Source organism: Malania oleifera, chromosome 10 (assembly GCF_029873635.1).
Source record: "Malania oleifera isolate guangnan ecotype guangnan chromosome 10, ASM2987363v1, whole genome shotgun sequence".
Classification (NCBI taxonomy): Eukaryota; Viridiplantae; Streptophyta; class Magnoliopsida; order Santalales; family Ximeniaceae; genus Malania; species Malania oleifera.
In genome coordinates this window covers 7,822,340-7,834,475 of record NC_080426.1, presented here as the reverse complement: position 1 = coordinate 7,834,475, position 12,136 = coordinate 7,822,340, and positions in this window count along the sequence as shown.

The window sequence follows — 12,136 nt, the reverse complement described above, 5'->3', positions numbered from 1 at the left end:
CTTACATGTGGCTCTTTCAACTTTATTACTACAATGTGAGTTCTTGATGTCACAACTTATGATTTAAAGCATTTTTCTGTATGTATATATATATATATGAGTGTGTGTGTGTGTTATAAATAGAGTCAGGAGACACGGCTAGAGACGCGTTGCAAGCTAGGAGCTGAGTCAGAAAGGCGGTGCATTTATCCACTATTTACCTCTCCATTGTAACTTCCATTCACGATTGATTTTATTTTAATTGTGATTTAAATTTCAAGCCCTATAAATAGAGGGTTGTGGCAGTGGTAATATAGAGTACAGAAGAGTGAGAAGCTCAGAGAGAGTAGAGAGGAAGGGAGGAAGAGAGAATTGTAATTTTTCCAGCGATAGTAAATATTTGGTATGTGCTCCGTGGATGTAGGTCGTTATTGACCGAACCACGTTAAATCTTTGGTGTCACTTTGATCTGGATGCTCACAGGTTCCTAATAAGTGGTATTAGAGCCGACAGTTCGTAACTCTGGGTGAGCGACATCGTAAAAGTTAAGAAGGGAAGCTAATTTTCCTGACGTGCTAACAGTTGGAGGACCAAGTGTGTGGCTGAGACCAATAAGGATCATCTAGGCTGCGGATGGATTCGAATAGGGTCAAGACGTGAGAGGTAGGATTGGTTCGGAGGCATGTGGAATGCAATCTGACACATGTAAGGCATCAGTGGTAAAGCCCACTTGAGCAACTGTTGGAGAATTGTCTCAGAAGGGAGACGATTTCTGTTTAAAGGAGAGCAGCAGGAACTCATAAGTGAGGGGGAGATTCTTGAGAATTCCACTTGTGAACTTGTCCCACATTAGAAAATTAAAAGTGGATGATAGGTGCTTATATACATGGATGGACCCAAGACCCAAATGGCTTGAGCTTTTGGGTCAAGTTGGTGTTCACCCATGTGTATCAAGCCCATCCATTGGCTCCTCCAGTCCTAACAGTGTGTGTGTGTGTGTGTGTGTGTGTGTGTGAAAAGGCACGTGCTTGATGTCTTAGGTTTTGTGTTCTGTATGGTATTTCTAATTTCTCAACTAGGCTGCGATATTTCTCCTCATAGTTAAGATTTGAATTCTAACATTAAAGGAGTTCAAGCTATAACACTTGGATCCATAGAGGTATGATTGAGTGTAGCTACAAATAATTTAGAGATACTGCATTACTTTAGTAAACCCAAACATTAATATAACATTTAGTTATGTGGTAAAATAACGTTTACTTATGTGGTATAACTGTTCTTAATACAAATATTTCTATTCTAACTAAACAGGCGATGATGTATTAAATCTAACAAAAGTGTTAACCTTAATTATGAATTCTATTATCTTGTATTCAGAGATACCAAAATGCCTTATCATGCCTTGATATCGCAAAGAATAGGACTAGTGCATAATTAAGTTATAAATCTAGTTAAGTCCTCCACCGTAAGTTTTTTCTGCTTCTATGTGCACAAGTCACGGAGTTAGAGAGCGTGAGTTGCATGAACTGAACCGTTATTATTAGTTTCAACGTACGCACTAAAATTAATTTCTTATTAGCAGAAAACCTTACACATATGCAGCTAAATAGTGATGGATCAAAGACCTTGATGCGTGGGTCGATCTACGCTGTCCACGCATTACAGCAAGACGCAGAAAATTTTTGTATGAAGTGTGAACCCTGTTTTTTTTTTTTTATTCATTTGGGGTATAAGCGTTTTAATCTTTCTTTCACATTTAATTTGCTAGCTAGTTTCACTTAGTCTGTAAGTCTCTGTGTCCTCCATCGTCTCCACCAGATTTCCAGGCTTCTCATGCAAATAGCCAAATAGGCAGCCTACCTGTGATCATAACCCGCTAAAAGGGCTCACAGTAATTAAAATATAAAGGGAAATTAATTAATTCAGAGATTAATTAATACACATGTATAAGCGTGTATATATATATAAAATATGGCTTAAGATTTAATCTGTGTGAAATGTGAACCCTGTTTTTTTGTTGTTTTGTTCATTTGGGGTATAGGCGTTTTAGTCTTTCTTTCACATTTAATTTGCTAGCTAGCTTCATTTAGTCTGTAAGTCTTTACGTCCTCTGTCGTCTCTACCGGATTTCTAACATTCTCATGCAAATTGGCAGCCTACTTTGTGACTGACTCAGCAGAAGGGCTCGCAGCAATTAAAATATAATGCAGAGACTAATTAATAAACATGTATAATTATACATGCCTACATATATAAGATGGCTTGAGATTTAATTAGTTGATTGATTGGTATCCGAGAAAGTAGTATTAATAATTTGAGATTTGCTGTAGTTTGCTTGTATTGGGAAGGTGGCTTGCAGGAATATCATTTATGAGGTTAAGGTAGGTTAGAAAATTTATATGCATACTCTGTTTTTATTAAGAATAGCTAATTCATTAAGGTTGCTCAACTTCTAGCTAGTGTTCCATTAAAGATTTTCTTCACTGGGTTAGGTAAGGTTTGTTTAGAAATTAAGCATCACCTGCTGTCTACGGAAACTCAAATTTCAATCTGCCGGCCGGACATTCATAATCTGTTACATGTTGATGTTGTGTTCTTATATGCTTTTCCAAAGAAGTCGCGGGAGTCAATCCCATGCCAATTACCTAGAGGAGATGAATTGACATATAATATATAAAGTAATTTTTTTTCACCATTTCTTACTTTAGGTAACTTTCATTTAAAAAAAAAAATTATTGACTTTTTGAGTTTGATCCCTGTTTTGATTATGACAAATCACAATATCTCATATGTGTGTCAAGTGTATGACCAAGTTCATTTTTCTAAATACGGATGACAGATGAAAAATGGAAACCGAGAATTACTTAAACGCACACACCATTCGGCGCATTCTATGTTGCAAAGGAGTAGAGCATGAAGATTTTTGTTTATTTTCTCTAGTTGTATTGTAATAGAAGGGGCGGCCTTGCCTTTAGGCAATTGAGGCGCCCGCCTAGGGCCCCCAAATTTTTTGGGCCCTCAATTTTTTCTTAATATAATAATATAATTTTTGGATCCCAAATTTTTTTAAAATTAAATAATATTAATATTATTTATTATGTTCTATTCCCATAATTGACTTCCCAACTAACAAATAAATGAAATTATATTTTAAAATATAAAATAAATACAATTTAATTCTGTTTTTTTTTTCAAGTCTTATACTTCCCAACTAACAATTTTATTGTATTTCAAATTATCTATTACTCCCATCTCTCTCTCTTAGTCTCTCTAAAAATTTTTTTTCATCTCTCACACTCTCTTGGTCTCTCTATGATTTTTGCTCCGACTATTGTATTCATCATCTTCGAGCCTCCGATTCTCTGTAATTTTCATCAACTATAATTTTGATTTCAATGTTTGTATATTATTTTCACTTTGAAAATTTTTTTTTCTATTTTTTCTTAGATTTTGGAAGCTTTGAGGTTAGAGCGTTGTATCCGGCAAGAATCTGATATCTCTAAAGTCTCGCTCGCCAATCGATTTGCAATAATAATAATAATCAGATTATATTGTTTCAATCTACTATTTCTATAGATTTATTAAATTTATTTTTATTTGGGACATAATTTGTCAATTTATAGTTAGTGTTAATTTTGAAATTTAATTATGTCAACGAGAAAATATGAATCCAAATATGAAATCATTCGTCTAGGGCCTCATATTGTGAAGAGCCGGCCCTGTGTAATAGTAATTAAGGTTTAATTGTGCATGCATGCTTACATGATTTAAAATTGAAGCTCTCACAAAATAACCATGACCTTAGATTAATCTTAGGGCACATAAACTTTTTATGAAAACATTTTTCCAGAACAAAATTCTTCAAAAAACCCCTTCATGCTTTTTTAGTCACATTAATGAACACTTTTATCTATCAAGTACTCCTTATCTTAAAAAGTGTCAAACATGAAAGTTAAGAGATTTTCTCTTATCTTTCTGTTGATACAAGTACGCTCAATTTAGAGTTGTATATTAAAAGTTATGCACAAAATACTGAAAGGTATCCACAGCAGAAAAATTCTCTTCATGTTTCTTTCATTTCATTGATGAGCGATTTTATCAATCAATCACTCCTTATCTTAAAAATTATTCAACATGAAAGTTGTGGGATTTTCTCTTAACTTTCTATTGATATCAAAAACGTCTAATTGGAAATGTATAGAAAAAGTTATGTCTGAAAAACTTAATGGTATCCACCCATAAAGCGCCCCAACAGAAGAAAAACGGCTAATTTTCAAATTAAATTATATTTTAATATCCCAATGGCCGTAAAACGGTTAGTTTTGGTTTTTACCTATAAATACAAGCTTAAAACATTTGAAAAATGTTAGAGAAAGAGATTGGAAGCATACTTCATTATTATTTGATTCCCAAATATATTTTTGTACTCCATTTTGAGGATCAAGGTCATACTTCTCCTATTCTTCATTTTCAAATCTCTTTGGAGAAATTTTTTAGTTATCTTTGCAAGGTTTAAGCATATATCACTCATATATATTGCTTAAAAGCTTTTTTGCCCATTGAAGATCAAAGTTTATTTTTCTCCTACCCTTTATTTTCAAATCTCTTTGAAGAAGGCTTGGGTTATACAAGCAAGGCTTGAGCTTATATTTATATTTATATATTTTGCTTGAGAACCTTCTTGCATTCAAAAGGTCAATCTTATATAAAATATTTTTCCCACTCTTTATTTTTTAAATATATTTTTTTGTAGAAAATATTTTAAGGTATATTCTAAAGATTTGAGCATATAAATACATTCATATATATATATATATATTGCTTGAAAGTTTTTATTCATTTGATTTTATCAAAAGTCAAATTTGAAGAAACTCCATACTCTTGGTTTAATTACAAAATATTTTTTGAGATAATTCTTTAACTCCATCAAGCTTCATTTATAAATTATTTGAGAGTGCGTTTAGTGTTTCAAATTGTACACATAAGTTTTTTGAGAAGCATATGGTTGTACACAAAAATATTTTTATATCATTTGTATTAGCGGTTCAAATTGTGAACTGTGGAGAGGTAGCTACACCTCGTGTGGAAGTAGCGGATTGTAAAAGGAAGTTTAGCCCTGTGAAGAAGCCGATTGTAACGGGAAGCTCCGTCCGATTTTAAGGAGCGGATAGTGGAATCCTTGGGTGGTTTGCTCAAGGCGAGGATGTAGGCGAGATTTACCAAACCTCGTTAAAAACTTTGTATTTGCGCTCTCTCTTCCTTACACTATTTTATTTCCGCACTTGTGTGCTTTCATTTATGTTATTGTGATTATTGTGCTTGCTTTAAGTATTGTTAGCTTTTAAATTGTTATTGCTTTGAGATTGCTAGTAGGACCCTAGATTATGAAATACTGATTGTGCTTAAATTAAGATACCCGACCTAGAAATTTTTTATACCCAATTCACCCCCCTCTTGGGAATATACCATAACTCTCAACCACTAACCTCTATCCCTCACATCAAAAAGAGTCGCACCAAAAGAAGACCCCAAAATCCAATCAACTGTATGGGCAAACCTAGTATTCCAAATGACAAGGATCCTTGCCAAGCAAAGGCAAATGGGCAATCACTCCCAGTCCTTCAACCTAGACTCCTAAACAGTCTTTCTCTTGTAAGACTATAACTACCACTGCACGCCTCAACATTCTCAAATTTGGCCGTTTGTACCATCCCCATGTCAAGGGAAATTTAAACCTAAACGAGTACAGAATTGTAGGGTCTTTATTCGCTATAACCATAATTTTGGTGTTATGTTGGAAATCTAGAACAAAACTAGCACAAGGCCAAATTTGCATTAACATGTACAAAGTTTAGAAATCAAAAGGCATGAGCAAGGCATAAACCTCATAGCGCTACGACATAAGTCTTTTGCAGGTTTTAATTTTCTAGATTCAAACATGTAAATTACACACACACACACACACACATATATATATATATATAAAGAATAAGTAAGAAATTACAAGTAAAATTTTACAAGAAATTCAAATATCTATGCTCAAATAGCTGTAAATCGAGTTCATTCATCAAGTAAACCATTCCAAATGACAATTGAAGCATTAAGGAGTTCAAATTTTTTTCATGATCTAAGTTACAACTAGGTAACTTATTCTAATCAAATATAGGGCATCCTAATTAACTGGTTCTAGCTAAATGTAACAGAAGATATGTACATCTGAAATGTGCACACCTCAACTGAAATGGTGCAAAAGGCACTTTTTTATACAAATACGTTGACTTAACTGTATAATATGTTCCCCTTTTTAGTTTTATAAATATTTATATGTTGTTGTTTGTCTGTAATATCATGGGCATTGCCTGATCCTTGTTTGCTCATCCAACCAGTCTACGACCCAGTTCTCACTAGGTCATCCACAAGCTGGCGGGGCAATTGAAAAAGTGTTGGGCTAAAAATCACCAGTATGGGTTTTTGCTCGTCCATCTTTGATCATGTTGTCATATTTATACATCATCCTGATTTTACTAGGTATGATGGGTTCTTAATTCTTATATTTTTTTCCTTTTATCAACTTTGTTTTGCAGGAATTACGTAACGTGGCCCGCTGTCACGGTCCGCCTCTTTTCACACCGCTGTGAAGGGCCGTGCGGCGCTAGCTAAAGCACTCTTACTTAACTAGCCAGCCTATCGTTTACCAACATTCATCCACAAAGCACTTTCATTAACATTCATTCAGATAGCAGCGGAAATAATAATCAATTCATGAAAATCGTGGCAACCAAGCAGTAAACATTGAAGCAAACGTAATTCATTAACAAATCCTCCGTTGACATGTTGTACTTAGCGAGGGAGGCAAGTAGGCTAAGCCCGTTGACAATTGCTAGTGAGTTTTACAATTATTGATGAACACTCACCCTCCCCTAAAGAGATTTTTACGTAATTATCATCCTGACACTAGGAAACATCAAAGTGACCGATGAGTCATACTGACTTATTTGGCTTACAAAGACTCTACTAGTAGAAATTAACCCTACACTAGTATTTACATGATGGAAACCCATCCTAAGCACACGAGATAAGCGGTCACAGGCAAGCATAATGCCCTGAACAAGCTTAGCTCGTGACACCCGCCCATTTCAGCCATGCCTGGCAGCTTGGTTCGATGAAAATGTGCTCCCAACTTGCTCGAAGGATTATCCAATTCGAAAACAAAGTTAAGGTTTATTGAAGCCTCAAAAGAGAGGCAGCTTACGATTTGCATCAGTCTAATCTACAAGAAAAGTGCAGCATGTGATATTACTAGGTAAGTGTTGAAAGATCATTGCACACATTAAGACCCCATTTGAAACTTGGTGGGAAGCAAAAATATTTGGAGAATTTGTTTTTTCTTATTTGGTTGTAAGGAAATATAAATCACTAAAGACAAATTTAATTCTTTGTTTATCATTTGTGTGTTGATGGACTTAGAGCCTAGAGTACTAGAGGACCTTTATTTTATTTTTCATTTTTTCTACCCTACAGATTTTGCCCAATCCCTGAATTTTTTTTAAAAAAATTTTATTGGTTATTATGTAAGCCTCAAGTGTCCTTTTGTTTTCATAGTATTCTTCCCCCATAAGTGAAAGTTATTAATAAACTTTGGACGGAGCCCCTATATAGGTGACTTCCAGCTCTTTTCAAAAAAAAAAAAACCTAATAATAATTGGGTTGACTAATTAATGGGATGAATGAATCTTTCTTTAACTTTCACTCTCCTAGAAATAAAATAAATACAATATTCAAACACAAATCAATATATTCATGGTCCCAAATTTCCTTTTGTTTTTAGTAATCGGACCCTTCTTCTTAAATTTTCTTATTAATGTATTTATTTATTTCATTTGAGTTCCTTTGAGAAGAAATCTACCACTAACATCTCTTCATGAGATCAGAAAATTTGGCTGAATCATTTTAGAAATAATTGGATAAACTTTTTCTTCGTTTCGGCTTTGATTTCCCAACTATCATATAATTATTATCATTTCAAATTTTATTCCTATTTTTGTTATATCGGATCCGATTTTTCCATTTCAATTTTATTTGGATTAATTGATTCTTTATATAATCAAACGAGGCCTACGTGATATGATAATAAAAACATCTAATATCATTACCATCGAATTATTTACTATTATTTTATCTTAAAATGGATATCCATTCATCATTCATTTTTAATATTCAATCATTATGTGCGACGCATTGCTAATATTGAAATCATTTTTTTAAATAGAAAAAAAAAAAAGGAGGAAGTGATTTGGCCACTAAATATCGATCCCGCTATTAATTTTTTAAAAAAACAATAAATGAAATGAAATAATGAATGCAATATATTTTCCTATCAATTATGGAGCATACATTAGGTGTTCAAAAAATAAATTTTAAATTTTAAATTTTAAAAATTTAGGTTAGCTTGTACAAAATATATAATATTATAACGTAATTTTGTTATGTTTTTTATCTTAATACACACACAACCCCTAAACCTAGAAACTAAGGAAAAATTAACTAAAAGATAATTTCAATTTGAATCCGCTTTTCTTTAAGTCCTATGAGGTTTGCTTTGCTGATTATCCATTTCATTTCCTTTTCTATACCTCTGACACTTCTAAGGAAGCAATTAAACCATACGTGCCACATAGTTTTGCAAAATAAGCAGGTATTGAATATATATAAAAGATTGTGCTTATTTATTATATTTTTCCTCAGAGAAACTAAACTATTGGTTTTATGTAAACAACCTGAATCCTTTTTAAAAAGAATTCTTTTTAAGTCAGAAGGGGTTGTTTAGGTTATCTTTATCACTCGAGGATTTGAAAAACATTTTAGAATAAATTTTAATTTTTCTTTCTAAGCAAATATTTTCAAAACCTTCTCAATTTTTCTCCTTTCTAGAGTGGCTTGATATTCTTTCAAATCATTTAAGTGTTTTGCCACCTTTTCATTTTCATTTTTCAAAAATGTTTTCTTCTTTGAAATCTCAACTAGAATTCTATGCATTTTAAATGAAGTCTTTTCTAATTTTCCACATGAAGGCATCTCATCAAATGATTCATCACAGGATTTATCAAACTGAACAACACATGAATCATTGCATGCATTCATACCATCATCATCAGAAGAAACATTTGAAGATTCATCACAAAATAAATTATAAGAATCAATAGATGAATCATCACACACAATATTAAAAGAATTATCATTATGTTCAATAGATGATTCAACATGTGACACAACATAGCATTCAGCACAGGGATCATCAATCGATTTATCATTAGATTTAGTACATGTTATATAATAGGATTCGCAATAGGGGTCATCAAAAGAGATAGAGTGAGAATCATGTACTTCACTAACTGTAAATGCTACATGCTCATGATTTACCTCCTCCTGATCATTTGAACTTTGAGCATCCGGAGGAGTGATCTCTTTCTCCTGGGTCTCTCCATATTTTCTTTCAAGTTCATCCCAGATATCCTTTGCACCTGCACTTACACATGCCAAAACCTCAAGCAAAATACTAGACTCTAAAGCACAGTATAATATATCCATGGTAATAGAATTAATCATGTTAAAATCATTTTCATTTATTTGAGCACATCTTTGTTTAGCAGTCACAAGCTAGACCCTCCAGTCCATAGATTTTAAAAATATGATCATTCTAATTTTTCAGGTGGTGTAATCGACACCACAAAATAATAGAGGACTAGTAGGTGACTGCTAGAATTGGTGTATTCCCAAAAGGGGAGGTGAATTGAAATTTTAAACTTTTCTCCTAGGTTAAATCAGAAGTCAATATGATTTAGCTACCTAGGGTCTTTCTATACAATCTCAAATGCGCAAGTAGATATAATGTACGGAAATTTAAATCATGCGCATTATTCACACCATAACATATACGTGTGGTAAATATAGAGTGCGGAAATATAAACAAACACACGATATGTTATCGAGGTTTGGCCAACTGTGCCTACGTCTCCGCCTCATGCTTGCAAGCCCGAGGATTCCACTAAAGGTTCACTTAAAGGGTGGAGTAGCACCGATTACAATTAGGTCAATTAGCACAGGGCTGACCTCAACCTTTACAACCAGGTCGATTAAAGGGGCTGACCTTAACCAACACTGTAGTGACCCGAATAATAATAGCATTTTAGTAATATTAAGAGGGAGAGAAATGAAACCAGAATTTTGGAGATAATATTAAATAATCATAAATTCAAGAAATTGCCCAGCTTCGTCGACAAACACAGGGTCTCATCGACGAATTTTGTGAAGGGCTCGTCGATGAGGTGACGTGTCTCGTCGACGAACCTGGCCCTATAAATAGTGGAAACCCGGGATTTTTACCATTTCTCTCGCCGCTCTCTCTCTCCTCTCTCTCTCCTACGACTCTCTCTCCCTTCTCTCTTCGTTTTCGGCCCCACCAGTAGCCGAATCGACGATCCGAAGCTACCACGACGCTCCTGGTGGAGTTCTCTACGCATCTACCAGAGTGGATTGTCAGGAACACGAAGTTGGATTTCGTCCCAAATTTAGGGTAAGGCCTTTTAGCTAGTTTTTGGCTTTCTGGCAGCTATAGGAAATGATATATACGGAAAAATACTGATGTTTTGTTCTAGCATATGTTGATTTAAGGGTGTTTTGTAGGGGGCCCTGCGGGTGTTAGACTTGTTTTTCCTATGGGCTTTTCAAAGTTAAGGTAAGGGAAATATGCTATGTTAGGAAATTTCTAAATATTATACAGTGTATTAATTTACGAAAATTATGTATTTAAGTAATGTGTGACTTGTGATTATGAATACAGTACAGAGATATGTTTTACGATATTTTAGTATTCTAGTTTTACGATACTTCAGTACCATGATTATATGAACATCAATATTATGATTACGCAGTTACAGTATTATGATTACGCAGTTACAGTATTATGATTATGCAGTTACAACATTATGATTATGTAGTTCTCAGATTTACAGTACAGTTTATGCAGCATCATGGTTATTTCAGTGCTCCAGAATCATGATAAATCAAATAGATATATATATATAGAAATATATTATATGATATCAGACCCTGTTGGACTTGCAGCTATAGAGCACGGTACCGTTATTACAGATACTATGTTACTTATTTAGTGCGACCACCTATTCAGATAATACGTGGTAAGGTCTACCACCTAGGCCTTTGAAGAGGATAGGCTCCCCATCCAGATATGGGTTGAGGTGGGCAGGTCGACTGACGGAGTTCAGTGATTTATTCCTAGTTGGCCAGTCAGGATAGATCCAGCCTATGGGCCGCACAACCTCGTCATGAGGAGCATCTCATGACACAGATAGCCACAGGGAACAGTTTCAGTTACTATTACATATGTATAGATTTATAGTAACAGGGATCCTACTTATATACATTAGAAGTATTCTGAATTATAACCATAATACTGATGTGTTAAGCAATAGGGAAAAGGGGTCGTGTATTTTATTATTGGTACTGTACTTTGTATTCAGTTATTCGTGTTTATATGAAAATAGATTTCATGATATATATAGTAGCTCATTTGCCACACACTAGTAATAGCATACTTCTCCTTACTGAGCGTTGGCTCATCCCAATGTTGATATATTTTTCAAGTGATCAAGGTAGGCGAGCAGACTAGGCTCGCAAATCAAAGAGCTTCAGTAGTGCCCTGGCAGAGAGTGAGTATCATTTTTGGGATCGTTTTTGTATATCCCAGTATAGTTGAGGGAATTTTTGAAAAACAGTTATATGTGTATATTTTGGGAAACACAGTAGTACTCTGGTATTGGTTTTGTATTGTATATAATGGTTATGTTTGTATGATTCTGCTTCCTGCTGCTTAGGTTAATACTATGGTATCAGAGTATGTTAATTACTTCAGTGGAAAAAAAAATTATGTTAATTAAGCAGGTCGTTACAAACACGCTTTACCAAGATGGCGCACCTAACTTTCCTAACCAGGTCTAAGCCAATCCAGGACTATTTCAAAGGGCTAGTCTCTCTCTTCAGGTCCATGCCTGGAAATACAATAGATTTGAAATACAATACAATGGTACAGTGATTATACTTTCATGTAAAGCAGATATGTACCCAATTACGCACAATC